The sequence below is a fragment of the Nannospalax galili genome, unplaced genomic scaffold (genome assembly GCF_000622305.1).
Source record: "Nannospalax galili isolate Female #2095 unplaced genomic scaffold, S.galili_v1.0 scaffold225, whole genome shotgun sequence".
In the NCBI taxonomy this organism is placed as follows: domain Eukaryota; kingdom Metazoa; phylum Chordata; class Mammalia; order Rodentia; family Spalacidae; genus Nannospalax; species Nannospalax galili.
This window is the reverse complement of record NW_008352653.1, coordinates 1,287,831-1,300,510: the sequence shown is the minus strand read 5'-3', so window position 1 is coordinate 1,300,510 and position 12,680 is coordinate 1,287,831. Positions and strand designations below refer to the sequence as shown.

At 42.7% G+C, this 12,680-nt stretch overlaps 1 pseudogene; it reads right to left on the bottom strand.

Annotated features, from left to right (window-relative positions):
* Positions 1–1,867: 1,867 nt before the first annotated feature.
* On the bottom strand, positions 1,868–12,350 carry LOC103747334 (annotated as a pseudogene).
* Positions 12,351–12,680: the final 330 nt, after the last annotated feature.

The window sequence follows — 12,680 nt, the reverse complement described above, 5'->3', positions numbered from 1 at the left end:
AGATATTATAGATCTAGGGATGAAAAGGCCAGATGGTCTGCTGAGATAAAGGTGGAGCTGAACTTGAACTTGTACTTTCCCAAGGAAGCGGGAGAAACCATTTTGAATAAATTATGGGTGTGGCCTGACTGGGAGACATAATGGGAAAAACTGGATTCTAGAGACAGTTCCATCGGCACAGGGTGAGGATGCAGACAGCTCCATATGCACAAGTTTAGGGGACAAGAGAGATCCATCAGCACAGTTCTGGGAGACAGGTAGCTAGAGGAATTAGTATCCTCCAAGTTCTGGCCCATTCTTATAAACTTAATTTAAGGGGCTGGAGAGATAGCTCAGCGGTTAAGAACACTGGTTGTTCTTGCAGAAGACCTGGGTTTGAATCCCAGCACCCACATGGCAGCTAACAACTGTCCATAACTCCAGTTCCAGGGAATCTAACACCCTCTTCTGTCCGGGGGCATTTCAAGACATGGGTGCAGTTATCTAAATGCAGGCATAACGCTTATACACATAAAATAAAAATAATAAATAAAATATTTTAAAAAAAAACTTAAGAGCCAGTCTATTTGTTCAGGTGATTATGATGTGGGTGTAATAATAAATGCTGCATGTGTATATATGTGTGGGTGCTCAAGCGTGTGTTTGCATATTGAATATGGAGGCCAGATTGAAATTGGATGTCTTCCTCAATTGCTTATTTCTTAAATCTATTAACATTCATCTATTTATCTTGTGTGTGCACATGTATGTGTGTGGTATGTACAGAGGTCAGAGGACAACTTGCAGGAGTTGGTTCTCTGTTCTTTCTTTTCACTATATAGGTTCCAGGACTCAAATTCAGGTTGCCAGGCTTAGCTGCAAGCACCTTTACCCTCTGAGCGATCTTGCTGGCCCCTCCATTTTATTTAGTTATTTATTTTTTGAGAGAGAAGGTCTCCCTGTAGCCCCACTAACCAGACTGGCCTCAATGTCACAGAGCTCCACCTGCCTCTGCCTCCTGAGTGCTTCGCCCAGCTCACCTTATTTTTTTGAAACATAGGCACTTATTAAACCTGGAGGTTCCCAGAGCAGCTGAACAGCCAGTCCCAGGGATCATGCTTGCACAACTCACACTTTACAAATTAAGCCATCTCCCTGGTCCCCAGTTAGTGATTTTTTTTTTCTCTAAAACCAGTCATATTTTATTTTTTAATATTTGTTTATTTTTTTAAAATTATTTATTTAATAACCACATAATTAGAAGAAGCATTTCATTACAACAGCCAGTTAGTGATTTTTTTTGTCCTTGTTTGTTTATTTTTGAGACAGAGTTTCATTATGTAACCATGGCTGGTCTGGAATTTGCTATGTAGACCAGGGTGGCCTCAAACTCACAGAGATCTGTGTGATACTGTGCTACTGCACCCAGCTCCAAATTAGAGATTTGGGTGGGGGAGTCACGGAAAGCTTTCATTGCCACAGAGGAACCCCAGGAATCTTGGAGCCCTTGCACCACAGCCTCAGTGTGAGAGCAGGGAGGGCAGCACCCAACTGACAGGGTCACATGGTTAGGAGGAGGCTTTCGCTGGTTAGTGCATTTGCATGTCCCAGAGGTCAGCCTTGACTAGCAGGCTTCCCTCCAGAACAACAGCCAGAACCAAGACAACAGCTGCACAAACACCACCTTAAAATAGAAATCAAATGAGCTCATTACATCAGGAGGCACATTCCACCCTGATCATAAAACAAGGGCGAGAAGGCGGTACAGGCTCTACTATAGCCCTTCTCTTAGGTAAGATGCTCTTAAACATTAGACACTAGTAGGGTCTTGCCCCCTGCAAACAACACAGAACCTCTCAGTCAGCTGCTAAAATTATTGTTATCTCTGTTATCTATTATTTGGATTTTGAACAAAATTGATGGGTTAGGAACCAGTAGAAGAATCTTTCTTGATATGGAAATTTTCTGTGGAGAGCCGAAAAGTCACAGAACCAAGTTCCCAAGATCTTTTAGTTTACCTAACATCTCTTCTTTTACTCTTTCACTGCATTCTTCAGTTTGCTTAGATAATCTCGTACAAGCTCCTCTTGTTTGATGTACTATGGATCCTTTTCTAATATAGATTTATAACCTTCCAGTGCTTCATCTAGTTTGTCTAGTTTTTCATACAACTCTGCTCTCCTCAGTATTGCATGTATGTAGCTGGGGTTTAACTGAATTGCTTTGCTGAATTGCAACCTGTCTTTCTGGAAACAGGATGGGTATATCTGAAGGGCCCGACTGTAAGAATTCTCAGATTGACTGTAAGTAAATCTCCTCTCTTAAACTGCTCATTTTCCTCCTCCTTTAGTTTACTGCCCTCCTCTCTTCTTTTCTGCTTCTCTTCTTCTGGCATGTTTTTTTCCAGTTCAATTAGGTATTCCTCATCTAGTTCAGAGGAATTCGAATCATCGCCAGCATTGTTCTCAATCTCGTGGGCCCCTGACTACTCCCCCTCAAATGTGGCACTACAGTCATGAAAACACTCTTCTTCCTGGTCCTCCTGGGCAAAGGCCTCATCATCCTTGAGCAGCTTGCTCTGGGAATGCAGACCTTTGGGATCAGGAGAGCTGGCAGACTCTGCTTCCTGAGAATCTGTAACTTTCAAACCATTGAACAGATATTCGGAAATTTACAGTTCTCTGACTTTTCCCCCCATGCTGGGTTCAGGGAGGGAGGTGAAGCTAAATTGTAGCCTCACAGCTCCACTTTCGGCTTGGTGGTGCATGCCTTTAATCCCAGCACTAGGGAGGTAGAGGCAGGCGGATCTCTGTGAGTTCAAGGCCAGCGTGGTCTACATAGTAAGTTCCAGGACAGCTGGGGCTACAGGGAGACCCTGTCTCAAAAAGACCAAAAAAAAAAAAATCAACTAAGCACAAACGAAGTTAGAGAATTTCTTAAAAGTGTTAACTTTCCTTAGTAACACTATTATCTTTGTGTTACAGATGAAGAAACACTAATTTGCCCAAAGTCATATACCAAATGACAGGCAATCTGGACGCAAAGCAGTATCTTAGAGAGGCTTACAAACCAGGTCACAGGGGTTGGGTTTTCTTCTTCAGCCACCTTTATTAGTTCAATGTATATCCATCTGCTGGACCCCCAGACTGGGGTACCCAACGTTCACGGGAGGTCGCACCCCAATAACTCAGTCCTCAAATCAGGAGAAGCAACAAGCATGAGGATTTATTGGCGTTTTGCAAAACGGACTCCCACCTCACTCGGAGGACAGAAGTCCAGATCCCAGTTCACAGGTTTCTTTTAAAGACAAGCGGCGGCTATGTGCCAAGCAGAGGTAGGGGGAATTTCTGGGATGATTTCCAGCTTGGGCAAGGAGCATGAAAAAGGTCAGCTCAGCTTGTTCTTTAGAATTATTTTTCATTTTTATTTCCTTGTACAGTTTTTCTCAGGCCTGGGGGATTTTAGTTTAAATCCATCATTTTGGGGGGACTTGGGTCCATCATTTGGGGGGACTTGGGTCCATCACATCCAGAAATACATCTACAAACAAGCATGAGTAGATATGCCCCATTTCTTCCACAAAACTTAGCTTTTTTGTCCACAAGGGGTGAGATGGGAACCTTATAGAATTTGAGAAGTTTCATGGTTTGGCTTATATTTAGAATAATTCTTCTCACCCCTGTGCTGAGAACTGACAGTAAGGGAGAAAAGAGTGGAAGAAGGCAACCTTGCTGGGGGCTAGTGCAGCAACTCAGTGACAATACGGTGGCTTGGAGCAGGGAAGGTTGGCTTCTGGGGATATTTCAAAGACATCTCATATAGATCAAATGAAATACTGGTAAGAACTATAAAGCATTATAGAGTCTTCAAAGAGCTGACTGATTACATGGTCTGTTAGAAAAACTCATCTTTGGCCTTCCTTCTCCATAGAAGCAGTACTTAATTGGCTATCGTTTTCATTTTCAATTTGTTATTTCTTCTTGTAAAACTATGGGAATTTTTCTTAAGATGTAATGATTTTTAAAGTTTTTGAGAATTTCATACCTCTTTGATCATATTCACCTCCACCTCCTTCCCTTAACTCTTCCCAGAGCCATCCCTACCCACAATCCATCCCAACTTTGTATCCTTTTTTTTATAGCCCACGGACTCCAACTTGTGCTGCGCATATACTCATGGATGTAGGGTCATCCACTGGAGCATGGGAGACCTACCAAGGACCACAGCCTTAAAAAAATGGACTCTCTCCCAGAAGCCATCAAGTGACAATACTCCTCAGTTAGGGGTGAGGCCTGAGCCCCTCCCTCCTCCATGCTAGAATGTTTACTGGATTGATTTTGTGCAGGTCTTCCGCAGACAACCACAACCGCTGTGAGTTCATGAGTACAGCCATGTCATGTGCAGAAGATGCTGTTTTGCTCCTGTCCTCCCCAACCTTTAGCTCTGACAATTTTTGTGCCTCCTCTTCTGCAATGGCCCCTGAGCTTTGGGGTTAAGGGGTATGATATAGATGTCCCATTTGTGGCTGAGCACTCCACAGACACATAAGTCCACTTAGGCCAGTTGCTAATTTCTGTGTTAACCATTGTCCACTATGCAAAGAAATTTCTCTGATGAGATTTGAGAGTTAATCACTAATCTATGAGTATAGAGATATGAATTTAAAGTGCAGTTCAAAATTATGTCCTTTTATCAAAATAATAATAGTAGGTTTACCACTGAGGCCTTTGAACTCTGCAACCAAGGGTTCTTGGCAAGATTTACAGTACCAGGTACATGTTTCCTCTTGTGGAGAGGGACTTAAAGACAATTAGAAGCCGGGCGTGGTGGCAAACACCTTTAATCTCAGCACTTGGGAGGCAGAGGCAGGTGGATCTCTGTGAGTTCGGGGCCAGCTGGGGCTACAGGGAGACCCTGTCTCAAAAAGGCCAAAAAAAAAAATCAATTAGAAGGTGATTGGTTACCCCCATAACATTTGCGCCCATGTACATCTTACCACACTGGTGGTTATTGTAGCTCACAGGGTTCACACTTGTATAAGACTGTTGATGAGGCCAGGCATGGTGGTGCACACCTATAATCCCAGAATCTGGGAGGCAGAGGCAAGTGGATCTCTGTGAGTTCAAGGCCAGTCTGGTCTACATAGTGAGTTCCAGGACAGCTGGGGCTACAGGGAGACCCTGTCTCAAAAAGAACCCTCCCCAACAAAAAAAAAGACTGTTGATGAGTCCCCTACCCCAAATAGCCTACATAGTACCTTGTGGTACTATGAAAGTTAGCCAACAGGGAAGAAGCTTCAGTGCCAGCTTGATTTCTCCGTATCCTATGGCCAAGTGTGTGGTGTTTTCAGAAATAGGGTCTTACCATCAAGTTCTGGTAGGCAACCAAGGGCAATGGCAATAGCCTGTATCGGGGGTATCTGGGACACCCTTGGCTAATAACTTGAGGGGACGTGTCCCACGCCTGGGACTGGGCTTTTTATTTAGTAACCTTTCAGCTTCTGAGAGGAGCATTATCCCCTGTATAGAGTAATGCCAATTAAGCTCTTTTATATGAACATATATACATATATACATAGGTAGCCTGGAACTTGCTACGTAGACCAGGCTGGCCTTGAACTCACAGAAATACACTTGCCTCTGACTCCCAAGTGCTGGGATTAAAGGTGTACGCCACCATGCTCAGCCTTGGGTAACATATTTTGAAGGAAAAGTTAGCATGGTGGCTGGGCGTAGTGGCACACACCTTTAATCACAGTACTTGGGAGGCAGAGGCAGGTGGATCTCTGTGAGTTCAAGCCAGCTGTGGCTATAGGGAGACCGTCTCAAAAAAAAAAAAGTTAGCATGGTTTTTCACTCTGTTCTGTACCTTTTATGAACAATGTATCCTGGAAATCTTTAAATCAATATATAAGCAACATCCTTTCTCCGTGTGTGTGTCTCTCTGTCTCTTTATCTGTCACTCTCTCTCTGCTGAGGATTAAACCAAAGGCCTTCTGCATGCTAGGTAAGTGCTCCACTAGGTACTGAGATACACCCCCAGGCCTCTCAGTCTTTTTGTTTCCAGCTTTTGGTTCCTTTGTGTGCATGTATCCTAATTTGTTTAATGTTGAGTTATTTCCAATTTCTGATTATCAAGCTTCTATAATGAATAATCTCATATATGTATCATCTGAATTTTCTAATTCACAGGAATTAATTACTAATTGTCAGTCTATTATAGAGAGGTAGGAACTTGGTGAAGGGAGAGAGAAGGGAGAGCAGAAGAGGGTAGAGGGAAAGTGGATATGATCAAACATGATACAGTCATATGTGTAAATGTCACAGTGAAGATGATTACTTTTACAATTAATACATTAATTATAACCAAAAATACCATTTTTAAAAAGTCTATGTCAGGCCAGGCATGGTGGTGCATGCGTTAATCCCAGCACTTGGGAGGCAAAGGAAGGCAGATCTCTGTGAGTTCGGGGCTAGTCTGGTCTACTAGTGAGTTCCAGGACAGCTGGGGCTACAGGGAGACCCTGTTGAAGAAGAAGGAAGAGGAGGAGGAGGAGGAGAAGAGGAAGAAGGGGAAGGGGAGGAGGAGGAAGTCATCGTCTATGTCAGTAGCTGAGTATGTGGCCCAGGCATGTAATACCAGCACTTGGGAGGCTTAGGCAGGTGGATCATGAGTTTGAGGCCAGGCTTAGCTATACAAAGAGACTCCGTTTCAAATAGACAAAAAGTGTGAATACCTTTTAAACCGAATATAGTGACACACACTTGTAATCCCAGCGCTCAGGGGGCTACTATGTCAGGAATATAAGAAGTTTCAGGACAGCCATGGCTACATAGACTGTTCAAGGCCAACCTAACAGGCTGGAATAGTCTGGATCCTATGAACTCTCAAGCACACTGGGAAAAGTGGGAATAGAATCCAATGTGAGGGCTATGGGTATAGTTCAGTGATAGATCTCGTGCTTAGCTTTCTAGAGGCCTTGCATTCCATCCATAGCACCACAAAAACAAAAAACAAACCAAAATCAAATGTGAGTAGGGAAAACAGAGATAGAGGAAAAAGAAGGTCCAGGTAAAAGTGAGAGAGAACAGAGTCCAGCAACCTCCAAAAGTCAGGTTCCATGGTTTTGAGATCTTCACAAAAGTAGAAGAGACAATGTGAAGCCATGAAGTTAGAAAATCTATCCAGAGCCAGGCTAGGTGGGGCACGCCTTAAATCCCAGTACTCGGGAGGCAGAGGCAGAGGCAGGCAGATCTCTGTGGGGCTACAGGGATACCCTGCTTCAAAAAAAAAAAAAAAAAGGACAATGACCAAGTCCCATAAAAAGTTATCTCGTTATCACAAGCAAAGAGAAAAGAAGTATTCACATCCTTACAGATAAGGAGACTAGGCCTACAAAACAAAAGGATTTCCAGCTGTGCAACCGATATATTATATGAAAGGACAGTATTAGTCGCAATGAGAAACATTCAGAAATGAGGCAGTAGAATTGAAGAAAGAACTAGAAACAAAACAAAAAAACATTTTGGAAATGCTGAGGTAACTACAAGGAATATGAGAACCAGTAAACACAGAGAAACAGATGAAAAGAGGAGGAGGACAGTTTTGAAGATCAGAAAGATATGAAAAGACTTTGGTTTTCCACATGGACATATAAGGATCTAAAGAAAAGAAACTGACTTTTACCCTGAGAAAAGAAGCTGCTAGGGAGCAGTTTGCAAGTACATGAACTCATCCAAGAATAGTGATCACAGAACAGATAACAATCTGAAATTTATTTATTGTGTTTTGTATGTGTGGAGGGGTGTGCATGCCACAGTGTGCATGTGGAGGTCAGAGGACAACTTCTGGAAGTCGGTTCTCTCTGTACATCATGTGGGCTTTGGGGATCAAGCTTGGTAATGAGCACTTCTACTCCAAATCACCTCACCCCCCATTTATTTATTTATTTATTTATTTATTTATTTATTTATTTATTTAATGTATAAGAGTGTTTTACCTGCATGTATGTAAGTGCAACAATGTTGTGCAATGCCCACACAGGCCAAAAGAGAACATTGGATCTCCTACAACTGAAGTTATAGACAGTAGCCACCATTTGAGTGCTGGGAACCTAACCCGCATCCTCCACAAGAGCATCCAGTACTCTTAACCTCCTCCAGATCCTCCCGCCCCACCCCCGGCCCCTTTTTTTAGGAGACAGGGTCTTACTGTGTTCCCAGGCTGGCTCTGAACTCCTAGGCTCAAGGAATTCTACTGCCTCTGCCTCCCAAGTAGCTAGAATTATAGGCATGCACCACATTCCTGGGCTATTTGAGGAACTAGGTAGATCTGTGAACTGTTTGGGCACTTTGGGTTTGTGTTTCCAGGAAGTGAACTCTCGGATATTTGGGGTTTATGGCCCATGGAATGAGGTCCTAAAGTGTTTGGAAGCCTGTGTCAGAGGATATGAACACAGATATTTTCTTTGACCCAGGCTATGAATTCCTTGGAATGTTGGTGGGTAGTATCTTTGATTTTTCAGGATATGAAGTTTCTAAGATGCATTCCAGATCTGTAATCTGTGTCCCAGGGTGTGATCCTTCTGAACCTTTTGGGGTTCTGCTTCCCAAGTGTGCATCATCTCAGATTTTCAAAAGTGTGAATTATCTGTGCTATCGATAGATAATCAAAATCTTTTGGCTGTTTCCATCTGTTTGCTGTTGTGACTGGTGCTGCTCTGAACATATGTTAAATGTACTTGTTTGAGTATCAGTTTTCATGTTTGGGGGATATATACCTAGAAGTGTAATTTCTGGATTGTGTAGCAATTCTGTTTTTCTTTTACATGGACTGTCAAACTGTTGTCAGAGTGGCTGGACAATTTTGCATTTCTACCAGCAATGTAAGAAACTCTCCACTTCTCCAGATCCTCACCAGAACTGACTTTCTGTTTTGGTTATTTGGTTATTAATTAATTAATTTATTATTATTATTATTATTATTTTGATCTTTCTGAGACAGGGTCTCCTTGTTAGTCCAAGCTGGTCTGGAACTCAATATGTAGACCAAGCTGCCTTGAACTCACAGAGGTCTGCCTGCCTCTACCTCCCCAGTGCTGGGATTAAAGGTGTGTGCCACCACGCCCAGCCTGTTTTGGTTACTATAGCCACCCTAGAGGTAATGAAGTGGTGCCTTCTTTTGGCTTTGATTTGCGTTTCGTTGGTGAATGATGTTGAATATCTTTTCAAGTGCTTCTTACCCATTTGTACACATGCTTTGGAGAAACATCTATTCAAGTCCTGGCCCATTTAAAAATTAGGTTGTGGGGCTAGAGAACTAATTCGGCAGTTAAGAGTACTGTCTGCTCCTTCAGAGGATTGGAACCTACATGGCAGCTAACAATAATCAGTAACTCCAATTCTAGGGTATCCAATGCCCTCTTCTGGCCTCCTCGGGCATTGCATGACACAGGTGCACTTAAATACATGCAGGCAAAACACATACACAAAAAAATAAAAATAAATAAAAAATTTTAAAAATCAGTTGTTAGCTGGGTGTAGTGACACCTGTAATTCCATCTGCATGGGAAGCTGAGACAGGAGGTCCATGAATTAATGGCCATATAACACAAACTAATCTGAAAAATTAGGTAGTTTTTCTTTTTGTTGTTGGGTTATAAGCATTCCTTATGTAGTCTGGATATTATTATCAGACTACATTTGCATGGTTTGCAAATACATTCTATTTTGTGGACTGTCTTTTCTTTTTCGTTGTTTATTTTTTGTTTTGATGGTGCTAGGGATTAATGCCAGGCATGTTGGTGTGAGTCTTTTTATCATAGCCCTTGGGAGACAGAAGCAGGCTGATCTCTGTAAAACTGAGGACATCTTGGTCCACATAGTGACTCCCATGCCAGCTGGGAGATCCTGTCAAAAAGAAAGAAACAAACAAACAAAAACAATGCTAGGGATTAAACATTCGTTACGTGAGATGTCTACTACTTACACATTTCCCTTTATTTATTTATTTATTTATTTATTATTTAATTTCTCCCCTTTCTCCGGAAAACTTTCAGGAATTTGTTCTCTTTCCTTCCACCAGATATCAAACTCAGATTGTCAGGCTCGTATGACAAGTGCTTTCACCTGCTAAGCCATTTGTGCTGGTTAGCTTTATTTGTCAACTTGACACAACCTAGAATCACCCGGAAAGAGTCTTCTCTCTCTCTCTCTCTCTCTCTCTCTCTCTCTCTCTCTTTCTTTCTTCCTGACAGGGTCTCTTGTAGCTCTAGCTAGCCTCGAACGCTCTACAACTCTCTATGTAGCCCAGGATGACCTTGACTTCTGATCCTTCTGCTTCCACCTCCTGGGTACTGGGATTGCAGGCCTGTGTAATTATCATGCCCAGTTTATGCAGTGCTGGCATAGAACCCTGGGCCTCCTGCATGATAGGCAAGTACTCTACTGAGCTACAGTCTCATCACTTTAAAAAAAGTATTATTTTTATTTTATGTGTATGTGTGTAAGTGCACCCGTGTCCTGCAATGCTGTGGAGGTCAGAAGAGGGCTTCGGATTCCCCTGGAACTGGAGTTAAGAATGGTTTGTAGCCACCATGTAGGTGCTGGGATTTGAACCTGGGTCTTCTGCAAGAACAACCAGTGTCCTTAACTGCTGAGCCATCTCTCCAGCCCCAGTCCCATCACTTTCTGGCTTTTTGAAACGGTCTTGTTGTGAAGCTCAGGCTTGCCCTCAACTTAGAATTCTCTTGCCTCCACCTCCTGAGTACTGGGCTAACAGGAAAGCAATACCACACTCAGATCCATTTTCCTTTTTGAAAATATTTTTATGTGTGTGATTGCCTGAGTGTATGTAAGTGCACCCATGTTGTGTAGTGCCCACAGAGGTCAGAAGAGGGCATCAGATCCCCTGGAACTGGAATTACAGACAGTTGTTAGCCACCATGTGGGTGCTGGGAACCGAACCCAGGTTCTCTCCACAAGAGCAACCAGTGCTCTTAACCCCTGAGCCATCTCTCCAGCTCCAGCTCCATTTTCTTGATGTTTCATTCATTTATTCTGTTTTTGATTATTAAAAAGAGATGTATTTATGTTTGTGACTGTTTTGCTTGAGTATGTATGTACACCACATGAATGTAGGTGCCTGTGGAGGCCAGAAGAAGGCATTGAATCCCCTGTAACTGGAATTACAAACAGTTGTGAACCACTATATGTGTGCTGGGAACCAAACTCGGGTCCTCTGCAAGAGCAGCCAGTACTTGTAACTATTTGAGCCATTGTTCCAGCCTGTGATGATAGTTTTTGATGCACAAAATTTTCCATTTTTATTAAATCTAGTTTTATTTTAATTTTTGTCTTCATTTTTGGTCTTCATACCTAAGAATACGTCATCAATACAAAAGCATGAAGATTTACCAGAGCTTCATTTTAGGTGGGGCTGAGCTCATGGCTACTGCTATCTTGTAAAAGCTTCATTTGGAGATGGACATTGTCACCCCTCATCTTTGCTTCCTGATTCCATATCCTTCTAGACTCTTGGCTCCAGGCTCCAATGGAAAGGAGGCTACCCTACTGCCCAGGATCTGTCTCATCAGTCCAGGAAACCCGCAAAAGGAATGATGCCACCCACATTCAGGGTGGGTCTATCCACCTCAATTAAACTAATCAACATAATCCTTACAGGTATACACAGAGCCTAACTGATCTAGATAACTTCTTACTGGGATGCCCTAGAGGTTTGTCTCCTAGGTGACCCTAGATCCCATAAAGTTGAGAATTAATATTAACTATCATTGGGCTGGAGAGATGGCTCAGTGGTTAGGAACACTGGTTGTTCTTGCAGCAGACCCGGGTTTGAATACCAGCACCCACATGGCAGCTAACAACTGTAACTCCAGTCCCAGGGGATCTGACAGCCTCTTCTGACCTCTGGGGCAGGCAATACATGCATACACATAAAAAATAAATAAATAAAATAAAAAATATTAACTATCACAAATGGGTTTCATTATATTTTCTTTCTTTTTATCTATTATTTTTATTTTGTGTGTATGAGTGTATTGCCTGCATCTGTGTAAGTGCACTCGTTTAATGCCTGAGGAGGTCAGAAGAAGGCATTGGATCCCCTGGAACTGATGTTAAGGACAGTTATTAGCTGCCATGTGGGTGTTGTGAATCAAACCCGGCTCCTCTGCAAGAGCAGTCAGGGTTCTTACCCCTGAGCCATCTCTCCATTCCCCACATTATGATATTTTCATACATGTTCATAATGTATTTTGCTCATATTCATACACACACACCATTACCTTTACTTAGTTCCCCACTCTTGCTGATCTTGTTCCTCTTTCCAATCAGCCTCACTTCAACTTTCATGAATTTGGAGGGACCTAATGAGTTCCATTAGAGTTGTTTACAGGAGCATGGGTGAAGGGTTATTTACTGGAACATGGGCACCTTACCGGTGGCTACACCACTGAAGAAAAGGTCTCTTCCTTCCCCAGCAACTATTGTATTTAAATCCTCAGAGAAGGGATGGGCCCAATGGTCCCATCCCCCTTCCACGATAGAATGTTGACAGGCCCAATCTTATGCAGATCTTGTGCAGATAATCAGAGCTGCTGAGAGTTCAAGAGTGCAACAGCCATGTCATGCTTGAAAGTCAGCAATCCACACCATTCTCCTGATTTCTCCAGCTCTTTTTTA